The sequence below is a fragment of the Cucumis melo genome, unplaced genomic scaffold, assembly GCF_025177605.1.
Source record: "Cucumis melo cultivar AY unplaced genomic scaffold, USDA_Cmelo_AY_1.0 utg001826l, whole genome shotgun sequence".
NCBI classification, from domain to species: Eukaryota; Viridiplantae; Streptophyta; class Magnoliopsida; order Cucurbitales; family Cucurbitaceae; genus Cucumis; species Cucumis melo.
Genome location: NW_026124798.1, coordinates 2,138 through 15,000, shown reverse-complemented (window position 1 = coordinate 15,000; position 12,863 = coordinate 2,138). Strand labels below are relative to the sequence as shown.

At 32.7% G+C, this 12,863-nt stretch overlaps 2 non-coding genes across 2 annotated transcripts; both read right to left on the bottom strand.

Moving 5' to 3' along the window:
• Positions 1-9,760: 9,760 nt before the first annotated feature.
• TRNAW-CCA (transfer RNA tryptophan (anticodon CCA)) lies at positions 9,761-9,834 on the bottom strand. Its single transcript has one exon. It is a non-coding gene; the product is annotated as a tRNA-Trp (tRNA).
• Positions 9,835-9,997: 163 nt separating this feature from the next.
• On the bottom strand, positions 9,998-10,071 carry TRNAP-UGG (transfer RNA proline (anticodon UGG)). Its single transcript has one exon. It is a non-coding gene; the product is annotated as a tRNA-Pro (tRNA).
• Between the last annotated feature and the right edge of the window lie 2,792 nt (positions 10,072-12,863).

Genomic DNA, 12,863 nt, shown 5'->3' with positions numbered 1-12,863 from the left:
GAAGTATGGAAGGAGATCAAATTTGAATTTGAGGCAATGGATACAATTTGAGGCAATGGATACTTTGTAATCCAGTAATTACTCTTCGTTCTTTTAATTGACTTTCAATTAAACTAAATTCGGCTCAATCTTTTACTAAAAGGATTGAGCCGAATACAATACAAAGATATTATTGTATATCTTTTTTACTAGATATACAAAATAGAAAATTGAAATAAAAATATAAGACGAAACAACTTAAAAATTTTTATTGTTGTGCTGGATCCGCAATTAAGCCTATGGATCCTTAGGATTGGTGTAGTCATTTAATATTTAATATATTATACTCCCGTAGCGTCGTTTCAGATCCGGGATCGAGCCAAGTATCACAACTTCTTCTACCCCATCCTGTATATTGTCCTTTTTGTTCTGTCTTGGAATACAAATTTTTTAGTAGACGAGATTTTACGAAAAAAGTTCTTCATATTCATAGGGATAACAACGATTTTTTTTATGTGAATTTGACAATTTGACATAACCGGTGAGAAACCACTATTTATAAATTAATAATTGAATTGATTTAATTGAAAAAAAAAATAATTCTCTTTTGAGAGAACGCTAAGTATCACTTCACTATATATAACGGAACCTTTTTTTTTTAAGACCGACTCGTTAATACTTAATAATCCTAGTGATTGGATTTAGATCCTATTCTGATAGGAAATGAGATATTTAAATGATTTCTTTTTTATCGAATGACTATTCAGCTATTGTATTTTCATGTAAATAGGGGCAAGAAAGCTCTATGGAAAAAAGATGGTTAAATTCGATGTTGTCTAAAGGGAAGTTAGAATACAGGTGTAGGCTAAATAAATCAATCAATAGTCTTGGTCCTATTGAAAGTGAAGGATCAATTATAAATAATATGAATAAAAACATTCCTAGTCATAGTGATAGTTACAATTCTAGTTACAGTACTGTTGATGATTTAGTCGGCATTCGGAATTTCATATCTGATGACACTTTTTTAGTTAGGGATAGTAATAGCTGCAGTTATTCCATCTATTTGGATATTGAAAATCAAATTTTTGAGATTGACAATGATCCTTCTTTTGTAAGTGAACTAGAAAGTTCTTTTTATAGTTTTCGGAACTCTACTTATCAAAATAATGTATCTAAGAGTGATGATTCCCACTATGATCAGTACATGTATGATACTAAATATAGTTGGAATAATCACATTAATAGTTGCATTGACAGTTATCTTTGGACTCAAATCTGTATTGATAGTTACATTTTAAGTGGTAGTCACAATTACAGTGACAGTTACATTTATAGTTCTATTTGTGCTGAAGGTGGAAATAGTAGTCAAAGTGAGAGTTTCAGTATAAGAACTAGCACGCATAGAAAAAATTTAACTACAACAGAACGTTCTAATGATCTAGATCTAACTAAAAAATACAGGCATTTGTGGGTTCAATGCGAAAATTGTTATGGATTAAATTATAAGAAAATTTTTAAATCAAAAATGAATATTTGTCAACAATGTGGATACCATTTGAAAATGAGTAGTTCAGATAGAATCGAACTTTTGATTGATCCAGGTACTTGGGACCCTATGGATGAAGACATGGTCTCTTTGGATCCCATTCAATTTGATTCGGAGAATCAACTTTATACTTATAAAGATCGTCTTTCTTCTTATCAAAGAAAGACAGGATTAACTGAGGCTATTCAAACAGGCACAGGTAAATTAAATGATATTCCAGTAGCAATTGGGGTTATGGATTTTCAGTTTATAGGGGGTAGTATGGGATCCGTAGTAGGAGAGAAAATCACCCGTTTGATCGAGTATGCTACCAATCAATTTTTACCTCTTATTTTAGTGTGTGCTTCGGGAGGAGCACGCATGCAAGAAGGAAGTTTGAGCTTGATGCAAATGGCAAAAATATCTTCCGCTTTATATGATTATCAATCAAATAAAAAATTATTCTATGTAGCAATCCTTACATCTCCTACTACTGGTGGGGTGACAGCTAGTTTTGGTATGTTGGGGGATATCATTATTGCCGAACCGAATGCCTACATCGCATTTGCGGGTAAAAGAGTAATTGAACAAACATTGAATAAGGCAGTCCCTGAGGGTTCACAGGAGGCTGAATCTTTATTCGATAAGGGCTTATTCGATCTAATCGTACCACGTAATCCTTTAAAAGGTGTTGTGAGTGAGTTATTTCAGCTCCACGCTTTCGTTCCCTCGAATCAAAATTCAATCAAGTAAAGCCTTACTTAACTTAAAAAATGAATTCTTTTTTTTTTTATTTCTTCCGCAAAATTTGGCACGGGGAAGAAAATGAATTTCATGCTCCCTTCTTAACATTACATGTGTATATATACTTCAACTATAGCAAATAGCGGCATAGAGTCTTGCATCTTTCTACATCTCTAGCGGATCTCTAGTTTTACTAAGAATCCTTGTTGTTGGATCGGATTATAACTACCTTTTTGGGAATTTGTACGAAAATCTTTATGAAATTTTATTAAAAAAAAATGCTAAGACAAGATAATAACTAAAATAATGCAAACGTCTATTATGATACATATATCTCATGTCGAAAGATGAGTAAGTCCATTTATTTAATTCGACATTCCTCATTCCTTTTCTATATATACTCACGTAGATATTACTTAGTATAATTATATATTGAATTAGTATAATTATAAGATACCTTTTATAACAATCAATAAATAACAGGTAAAACTATTAATATAACAATGAAAATATTAAGTCGAGGTATCCATTCTATGACAACTCTCACCACCTTACCCTCTATTTTTGTGCCTTTAGTGGGCCTAGTATTTCCGGCAATTGCAATGGCTTCTTTATTTCTTCATGTTCAAAAAAACAAGATTTTTTAAATATGCTGTCTATTTTTTTTTTTCAAAACTTAGACTTTGACGATAACACAGCTATCTATTTAGTAGACTAGAATCTAACATGTGGCTTACTCCAAACATAAGCGATTATACATACGTAAACATGATATCTGAGGAAATCAATTAGAAGTATTTCAAAATAGAAAATAGATAAGTTTCAAAATAGAAAATAGATAAGAGATCGGGCGACAAATGTTTGAGATATAAAATCAATATACCTATATGGATGTAGGTATCTATAGGGAATCATATAAAGGTGATGTTATTATTTTAGATCTAAGTAATTCGATGAATTACTTAGATCTAAAGTAAAGGTTCACATCAAAATAGTGCTAGTTGATTAGAGTTACTTCGGAAACAAAAAAAGTAAAATAGATTTTTTTTGATTCTCTTAATTCCAATAAAATGCAACGAGATCTAGTATGAATTGGCGATCAGAACGTATATGGATAGAATTTATAAGAGGATCTCGAAAAATCAGCAATTTCTGCTGGGCCTTTATCCTTTTTTTAGGTTCATTAGGGTTTTTATTGGTTGGAACTTCCAGTTATCTTGGTAGGGATTTGATAGCTTTATTTCCGTCTCAGCAAATAATTTTTTTTCCACAGGGGATCGTAATGTCTTTCTATGGGATTGCCGGTCTCTTTATTAGCTCCTATTTGTGGTGCACAATTTTGTGGAATGTAGGTAGCGGTTATGATCGATTCGATAGAAAAGAAGAAATAGTGTCTATTTTTCGTTGGGGGTTTCCTGGAAAAAATCGTCGAATCTTCCTACGATTCCTTATGAAAGACATTCAGTCCATCAGAATAGAAGTTAAAGAGGGTATTTATGCACGTCGTGTCCTTTATATGGAAATAAGAGGCCAAGGGGCCATTCCCTTGACGCGTACCGATCAGAATCTGACCCCACGAGAAATTGAGCAAAAGGCTGCCGAATTGGCCTATTTCTTGCGTGTACCAATTGAAGTTTTTTGAAAAATGAAGTTCAGAATGAATTTTGTTCGTAGCAAGAGGGATAAAACTGAAATGAAAGAATAGTCTTTTTTATAGACCATAGTAATAGTATAATAACTTAACTGGAATTTCTTCAGAATGCTCATTTGACCCAAAGCAGACGTATACGGAACAGCCAGAAAACTTTCTTTGTCCGAAATTTTGATCCGTATGTAAATCAACTGCACAGTAACAAAAAAAAGTGGATTCTTTGTTATTTTCTTTCTGTATTATTTCGAAATTCAAGGATTAACTAATAAATCACAAATCAAAAACTAAAAAACAGGGAATGGATTCATAATAGTATGCATATGACTTGTAATAGAACTTATGTTTGATATAAATATTAGTAGTGTAGAGAGTTAACGAATGAAGTGAGTTCATTAAAAAATAAAAGACGAAAAAATGGAAAAAAAGAAAGCATTCATTCCCCTTCTATATCTTGCATCTATAGTATTTTTGCCCTGGTGGATCTCTCTTTCATTTAATAAAAGCCTAGAATCTTGGGTTACTAATTGGTGGAATACTGGTCAATCCGAAATTTTTTTGAATGATATTCAAGAAAAGAGTATTATAAAAAAAGTTCTAGAATTAGAGGAACTCTTTCTCTTGGACGAAATGCTAAAGGAATACCCAGAAACACATCTACAAAAGCTTCGTATCGGAATCTACAAAGAAACGATCCAATTGATCAAGATGCACAATGAGGATCGTATCCATATGATTTTGCACTTCTCGACAAATATAATCTGTTTCGTTATTCTAAGTGGTTATTCTATTCTTGGTAATGAAGAACTTGTTATTCTTAACTCTTGGGTTCAAGAGTTCCTATATAACTTAAGCGACACAATAAAAGCTTTTTCTATTCTTTTATTAACTGATTTATGTATAGGATTTCATTCACCCCATGGTTGGGAACTAATGATTGGTTCTGTCTACAAAGATTTTGGATTTTCTCATAACGATCAAATTATATCCGGTCTTGTTTCCACTTTTCCAGTCATTCTTGACACAATTTTAAAATATTGGATCTTCCGTTATTTAAATCGTGTATCTCCCTCACTTGTAGTGATTTATCATTCAATGAATGACTGAAAAATATAATGTTTGTTACTTTGTACATAAGTAAAACATTCAAAATTGTACTTATTCCTTCTACCCATCGCGAAGGATGCCTCCTATATTCGAGTAACTTTATTTCAGTAAATAGCAGAATCATGGATAGGGAACTATACTAGGGACCTACCTAATTTTATTGTAGAAATTTTTGGGCTCAATGATTGGACCATGCAAACTAGAAATACCTTTTCTTCGATAAAGGAAGAGATTACTCGATCTATTTCCGTATCACTCATGATATATATAATAACTTGGGCACCCGTTTCAAATGCATATCCCATTTTTGCACAACAGGGTTATGAAAATCCACGAGAAGCAACCGGCCGTATTGTCTGCGCCAACTGCCATTTAGCTAATAAGCCCGTGGATATCGAGGTTCCACAAGCGGTACTTCCTGATACTGTATTTGAAGCAGTTGTTCGAATTCCTTATGATATGCAACTGAAACAAGTTCTTGCGAATGGTAAAAAGGGTGGTTTGAATGTGGGGGCTGTTCTTATTTTACCCGAGGGGTTTGAATTAGCCCCCCCCCGATCGTATTTCTCCCGAGATTAAAGAAAAGATGGGCAATCTTTCTTTTCAGAGCTATCGTCCCACTAAAAAAAATATTCTTGTGATAGGTCCTGTTCCTGGTCAGAAATATAGTGAAATCACCTTTCCTATTCTTTCCCCGGACCCTGCGACTAAGAAAGATGTTCACTTCTTAAAATATCCCATATACGTAGGCGGGAACAGGGGAAGGGGTCAGATTTATCCCGACGGGAGTAAGAGTAATAATAATGTTTATAATGCTACAGCAGCAGGGATAGTAAGCAAAATAATACGAAAAGAAAAAGGAGGATATGAAATAACCATAGTGGATGCAGCGAATGGGCGTCAAGTGGTTGATATTATCCCTCCAGGACCAGAACTTCTTGTTTCAGAGGGCGAATCCATCAAACTTGATCAACCATTAACGAGTAATCCTAATGTGGGAGGATTTGGTCAGGGAGATGCGGAAATCGTCCTTCAAGATCCATTACGTGTCCAAGGCCTTTTGTTCTTTTTTGCATCTGTTATTTTGGCACAAATCTTTTTAGTTCTTAAAAAGAAACAGTTTGAGAAGGTTCAATTGTCCGAAATGAATTTCTAAATCTGGGGATTTATCAAATAAAGTTCGTAAAAAAAACCAAATTCTTGTTGGCAATTCTATAATTTAATTATGTATGATCAAAAAATTATGAAAAACTTTTTCCCTTGTTTTTTTTTTTATTCTTTTTCGACCCTATTTCGGTAATTACTTGTACCGCATTACTAGTCATAGTATGGATATTATATTGTCAGGAAGACTATTTTACCTCTTCTTTATTTCTTTGTTTTTTACAATACAAATAGGAGCGGTATTATTATGATTATTATGTCACTGGTGCCAGATTGAAATGTCATTGAATGTGTCTATTTTTATTCTAATAGAATAAAAATAGAGTAGATATTAAAAATAAGATAAGTAAATGGAGAATAGAAAAAAAATGAAGGGAACAAAGGATTCTAGAAGGAATTATGCATCTTTCTAGTATTCGATACCAGAAAAATTCCTTTTCTTGTTCTGGTGTCGAAATAATAAACTAATGAATTATTCTTGATCCCGTTCGTCAAAGATCTCTATTCTTAGTTTCAATTTTTCCCGGTTTATCAGAACCTTTTTTTCGATTTATTACATAAGTAGTGAACAAATTCAATGAATTTTTCAATTCTATTTTATATTAAAATAACTATAGAAAATTCTATTAGTATATTTTAATCTATTTAAAGGGTTTGTGATATCTGATCGATAGAAATATAATATTGTTATATTGGGATTGTATCATCCAGAAAGAGGGAATCGAGTGATTCTCTCTTTCTTTTTTTCGCTTTGAAATGAAAGTATCGACCGATACGATCGCGAAAGAGATGGTCTGAATCAATTTTTTTTTTGAAGCAATTCAGAATCAGAAAGAAATGAAGTTTTTTGAAAAAATAGGAAAGATCCATTTTTTCATTTATATGAATAAATTAGTCTAATTCTAATTAGTAAGAGCTCAACGGGACCTACCCCCCTCTTTTTTTCTGATTTGAGGGGGATCCTGTTGAGTTCTTACGCTTTCATGTCTCCAACTCAGTTCATCCGATTATTACAGAGATGAACCTAAGCCGGAATATGAACCATAAAAGAAAATACCAACTAAACCGATCACAGGAATACCAGTTACAGTACCGATTATCCAAAGAGGAATCCTTCCAGTAGTCTCGGCCATTTGTCCCACTTCCCTCCCCATTTCATCAAGTGGTCGTGCTAGAGACAGAAACAGTCATAGATAATTATGAGATGATATCCTTCCGAATGGGATAAGATAATTCGTACTATTATTTAGTATTTTCTTTTATTTAATTGAAGAAATAATTGGAAAATAAAACAGCAAGTACAAAAATGAGTAATAACCCCCAGTAAAGACTGGTACGATTCAATTCAACATTTTGTTCGTTCGGATTTGATTGTGTCATAGCTCTATAATTCGGATTAGGTTTATCGTTGGATGAATTGCATTGCTGATATTGACCCTAAAAAAGAAACGGTAGGTACAGCTAGTCCGTGAACAGTTAACCATCGCACTGTAAAAATAGGATAAGTTTTATCGATAGTCATTTGGTCCTCCTAAAAAGATCTACTAAATTCATCGAGTTGTTCCAAAGAATCAAAACGGCCAGTTATTAATGGAATTCCTTGTCGGCTCTCTGTAAAATACTCATTTGGACGAGGGCTTCCAAAAACATCGTAAGCTAAACCCGTGCTGACGAATAACCAACCTGCAATGAATAGAGAAGGTATAGTAATGCTATGAATGACCCAGTATCGAATACTGGTGATAATATCAGCAAAAGAACGTTCTCCTGTGCTTCCAGACATGCCGAGCTCCACATATTCTTGTACAGTCAAAAGGGGGATCGATTCCGTAAAAGATGAGATCAGTAAATGGAAATTAACTGAAATTTTATCTTTGTAAGATCGTCAATATTGTACCGAGGGTGTTTTTAGAGTATACCGAATCAGTATAGCTATCCTTCTTCTGACGCAGCAACGCAATTTCACAATAAGTATCAAAATGAAGCACTAAAACTAAATAATATAATTTGTTTCTTCTTTTCTTGCTGCTTGTCGATGTAGAATCATATACCATTCATTCAATAGAAAATTCTGAAAATGCCTGTCTGTAGTATTAAGGATTCTATCGGTTATTGGCTTCGGGCTAGAAAGCGAAGATTGGGTAAAATGTGAATCCGACTGGTTGGTTTATAATAATTTAGGAAGCAGATTCTAATAGTCCCAAAATTCAATGAAATTAGACGTGAAATCTCGAAATATTTCTTTTGTGTTTGTAGTTATATTTTTGTTTGAATCTTTTTTTATTTTAAGGAATTGGTTAGTCGTCCAGTAACAAGTAACAGTAGTACATAGGATTCGATGAACGAAACAGAACAACGAATAGAAGAATAATAAATATTCGTAATGCACGCATTATTGTTTTATATTAGACTCAAACGATCGTTCTTCAACTAATTAGAAGAATGTTTTTAATATGGAAAGAATAAGAATAAATGGAGAACCTAGTTTCGAGTGATCTGATCGTGCGATACTTTTTTTCTTTTTAAAAAAGATTTTATGGAAATGAACCCACTACATAAAATCTAATTAGTGGGAATACAATTTCATAAATAAAGGGCATTATAAGGTCATTCATTCTTCAGCGATTCAAAGAGCATTTCATTTTTGGAATCAAGTTACACAACATAGTTTATTTATTATTTTTCTTTTTTTTTTTTTTTTTTCTTTCTAATTATTTAGAATCCATTTAATAGATTTATATATTTACTAGATTTATATATTAAATTATTGTTTATAAATTCTTTATAATAAGAATATTTGTTTTGAAAACTCAAGAGTTGTTCAATGAATCCCTTGATTCCGAATTGCGGGATAGAGAGACAGATGATGAATTGATTTCTTACCTATGTCACAAGATTTTTGTTAGTATCATCTATAATCATAATAATAGATGAATCAAAAACTTTCAATTGAATATATTTTTTCAATTAGTATTTTTACTTATCCATCCGCGTATCTTTCAAAAATAGAAACTTAGGGAAGTGCTTTATAAACATATGGATAAAAATAACGTATTTCATTTAGCCTCGTCATGCCTACTATCACTAGTTATTTCGGTTTTCTACTAGCAGTTTTAACTATAACCTCAGCTCTATTTATCGGTCTGAACAAGATACGACTTATTTGATTAAAATTCATTGAATGCACAATTCAAAAAAAAGAAAGATTTCGGTGTTATTCAATATATTCTATATATTGTAGAGTTCTTTACCTTGTCAATTCAATTTCGAATTCTTGGTCATTGAGATTCATGGGCAATACCGATTAATATTTTAAGGATAGATATTACCTCTCCTTTTCCTCGTTCAACTAAATTGAAATGATTGAAGTTTTTCTATTTGGAATCGTATTAGGTCTAATTCCTATTACTTTGGCTGGATTATTTGTGACCGCATATTTACAATACAGACGGGGGGATCAGTTTGGACCTTTGATTAATTAACAGTTCTTTTTTTTGATTGACCCCCTACTTGCTTTATAGGAGGTAAAATTTTGATTTCTGTTGAATTATTTCAGTATCATTTTGATTTAACAACAACAAGAATCGAATCACGCTCTATAGGATTTGAACCTACGACATCGGGTTTTGGAGACCCGCGTTCTACCGAACTGAACTAAGAGCGTTTTATTATCAAACTAAAAGCAACCCGAATATATCTTCGATACATATATTATCATAGAGAATATCATAAAATTAAATAAAAAAAAGATTGATTCGATATATGTATGTTCAATTTTTATGGATCTCAATTGATTCCTCGTTACTGTTCAGAAGATAAGTAATAGGTAGGGATGACAGGATTTGAACCCGTGACATTTTGTACCCAAAACAAACGCGCTACCAAGCTGCGCTACATCCCTTTCAATTGGTCTACAGTGTTATTGTAGAGAATCCCTGTCTTGTTTTCCACATTTTTTATTTATTTCCTCCATTGGTATACACAAATTATCTTGCCATTTCTTCTTTTTTGTCTCATATCATATATAAAATATAATAAAAATAATAAAAAGACTTATATACGTATGAAATAATAAATATTAAATCCGCCGTAAAGAAAAATGAATATTTGGGGTGGGGCGGAAAGCTACATATTTTTTTTTAATAAAAAAGGAATATCTACCGAATTGAACTGTTGTACATTTCAATTTGAATTAGGAATTCCGGCGGACAATACAAGCGGTTATTAACTATATATACATTTGATGGTATGTAATACCAGTATGTATTACAAATTACTATAAAGTAGGAGGGTTTTCAATGCGAGATCTAAAAACATATCTCTCCGTGGCACCGGTAGTAAGTACTATATGGTTCGGGGCTTTAGCGGGTCTATTAATCGAGATCAATCGTTTATTCCCGGATGCGTTGGTATTCCCGTTTTTTTCATTCTAGTTATTGACTTGGGAAGGGGGTGAAGAAGATTAGAAAAACAATCAAATATCTTTGACTAATCCCCTTCCCCCTTCTTTTTTTTAGAGTTTTTAGACTTAGAATAAGTTAGAAAGAATCAAAATGGATTCAACCCTCAGTCAAACTCGGACGCGGCGCCAGGTTCAAATTTAATTAATAAAAGAGTGAGAACGAAAATGAAAATGTGATGGCTAGGGCAACAATATCATACAAAATACTTAAATGAAAAACTGTACTGCGATTCTAAATTTAGAAATTATTGTATTACTATATTTTAATATTTGATTGTAACGAAATCTTTCATAATTTTATTTCGAGTTACCAATTTTTCTTTTTTTCTTCATTTTGGATCGGAAAATGGAAGAGTTGCGTGAATCAAAAATCCAAGGGAGGTTCATGGCCAAGGGTAAAGATGCCCGAGTAACTGTTATTTTGGAATGTACTCGTTGTGTTCGAAACGGTGTTAATAAGGAATCAATAGGGATTTCCAGATATATTACTCAAAAGAATCGACACAATACGCCTAGTCGATTGGAATTGAGAAAATTCTGTCCCCGGTGTTACAAACATACGATTCATGGGGAGATAAAGAAATAGATCGAACCGATCGGCTGTGTGTCACCCTTTTCCAATCCAAGGAAGATGAAAAATTACATATATTAGACATATTTTAGATTTAAATATAAACAAACCAAATCCTATTTCGATCGGATCTAAAATGATTTAGAATTAAGAAATAGGATTTTCGGGATAAGGAATAAAAAAACCATGGATAAATCCAAGCGACTCTTTCTTAAATCCAAACGATCTTTTCGTAGGCGTTTGCCCCCGATTCCATCGGGGGATCGAATTGATTATAGAAACATGAGTTTAATTAGTCGATTTATTAGTGAACAAGGAAAAATATTATCTAGACGGGTAAATAGATTGACCTTAAAACAGCAACGCTTAATTACTATTGCTATAAAACAAGCTCGTATTTTATCTTTGTTACCTTTTCTTAATAATGAGAAACAATTTGAAAGAAGCGAGTCGACCGCTAGAACTATTGGTCTTAGAACCAGGAATAAATAGACTTAGCTTACTCTTTAATTGAATTAAAATTCTAATCCAAACTCAACCGCAGATTGATTCTTTGTTCGAAAAATCCGAAAATCTAGATTCGATTGTCGTGTCGTAAGAAAAAGAAAGAATAGTGGAAGAAGAATAAATCGTTTTTTTTTTATTGAACATATTTGCCTCATTTTGACCACTTTATCATATTTTATCATACTAATTTCTACTCTACCTTCTCGGAGTTCATTCTCCAGAGAACTCCATTTTAAGCATTCCGCTGGATTCTTTGCAATCTTCGTATTTTATGATCTCATTGGAAATCATATAAAGACAATTTCTATTTAATATCGCGATTTGGGCAAGTATTTTACGATTAAGAAGCAACTGCCTCTTGTACAGATTGTGTATGAATCTACTATAACTGTAGTCTACCTTATTAGATCGAATTACTGCATTTATTCGAGCGATCCACAACTGTCGAAAATTTCTTTTTTGCCTACCTCTATCCCGATAAGCTGAAGCCAAAGCTCTTATTTTCTGTTGAGTAATAGTTCGAGTAAGTCTTGAATGAGCCCCCTCGAAAGCTTGATGCAAATAAACGAATTTTTGTTTCTACGTCTCCGAGCTATATATCCTCGTTTAATTCTAGTCATTGAATAAATGAAACTTTGATGAATAACTAATGGATTTCCTTTCTTTCAGTTATTCCTTTCTCCTTTCCTAGTCTATTAATAACAAAACGTATTTTTCCAATGTATAAAATAAAAATTCCAATGGCTTTTGCTACTATAACCTTCCCGACCACCTATTTCTTTTTTTGTTCTAATCACCCCAAAATACGAAATAGTATTTTTACTAGGTATAAAAAACAAAAATAGAGTAAATAAATAAAAATAGAAATGGATAAAGAAATAGTGGGTTCCTTCGTTTCTATGGTTACTTCTTAAACGGTGAGGTCCTCTCTATACACCGGAGCTCCTTCTTTTATTTCATCAATGTTATTGTTAACTTGTACAGTTCACCCTCTTTGGCTCTACCCATGAATTATCTAGTAATCGGTCTTTCACAACGAGATCTACCTATACAGTAACGGTATTTAATTATGAAGATTGGTTGGGTAGCTGACCCTCTTAGTCCGTTCTTGGAAGAATAAGGCTATAATCCTTCTGTTAAATAGGATTTCCTC